This window comes from Lucilia cuprina, chromosome 3 (genome assembly GCF_022045245.1).
Source record: "Lucilia cuprina isolate Lc7/37 chromosome 3, ASM2204524v1, whole genome shotgun sequence".
Taxonomy (NCBI): Eukaryota; Metazoa; Arthropoda; class Insecta; order Diptera; family Calliphoridae; genus Lucilia; species Lucilia cuprina.
In genome coordinates, this window is record NC_060951.1 from 28918236 (window position 1) to 28919309 (window position 1074).

The following is a 1074-nucleotide window of genomic DNA, read 5'->3' on the forward strand; positions in this document are numbered from 1 at the left end:
TGTTCTAGTTCTGTTCTAGTTCTGTTCTAGTTCTGTTCTAGTTCTGTTCTAGTTCTGTTCTAGTTCTGTTCTAGTTCTGTTCTAGTTCTGTTCTAGTTTTATTCTAGTACGCAATCAGGAGATGTTTTTAAAAATTTAGGCTAGATATTCCGAGAGTCTATGTGGTCTCAACGAATGTACTGGTTACTGGCCACTGGTTAATATAATATTATCTCTATATTAAACTCTTATACACAAAATGTTCTATATTTTTAAATCACAAATTTTAAAGAGAAAATTAATTTTAAAAAATCTAAATCTAGGAGGAATGATCTTAATTTCTACAAAACCAGGAAACCCCCTACGTTATCAGAAATTTTTAGAAAGGGAAATAACCCCATTTTATGAGACATATTTAAAACATTTACAATTTCAAAATACATGATTACCATTACACATTGTTAAAGGGAATTAACTTATAAATGTAATTACGACATTTAGAGAAATAAAATTTTATTTATTGCAGTCGAATTTTATAAAATAATAAATTTCATTTATATGTATACTAATAATCATACTAACTAGCCGTAGTAAGTGTACTATTTGTTAGATTTATAAGTGTCATGATTTTTTATGTATAAATATAAAACACGTTGATAAAATAAAAACCCCTTGTTGTAAAAAAAAGAAGAATTTCCCTATTTAATTTTCTCCCTCAATAAATATAACAATTGATATTTACAGCAACTAGAAATTGGCATTTACGATTGTAGAATATATTGTAAAAAAAAGTGGAATATTCCCCAAATTAAATGAGAACAAAATAAATGAGCAATACATGTGTATTTTAGTTATATTGAAAATAAACTTATTTACTTACAGTCTAATGCATTTGAATAGTATTGGTGATAGAATTAGGAGAAAACCAAAAAAAATTGCAAAATAAAAACTAAAACCATTTCAGTTCTAGGTCATTTCTACTTCAGCTCTACTTCAGTTCTAGTTCAGTTCTAGTTCAGTTCTAGTTCAGTTCTAGTTCAGTTCTAGTTCAGCTCTAGTTCAGTTCTAGTTCAGTTCTAGTTCAGTTCTAGTTCA

At 27.3% G+C, this 1074-nt stretch overlaps 1 protein-coding gene across 3 annotated transcripts in view; it reads right to left on the reverse strand.

The window, feature by feature from the left end:
- LOC111687302 (protein Tob1) overlaps nucleotides 1-1074 on the reverse strand; it is a 43228-nt gene that overhangs the window by 23029 nt on the left and 19125 nt on the right. The gene's annotated exons all lie outside the window — the stretch shown is intronic.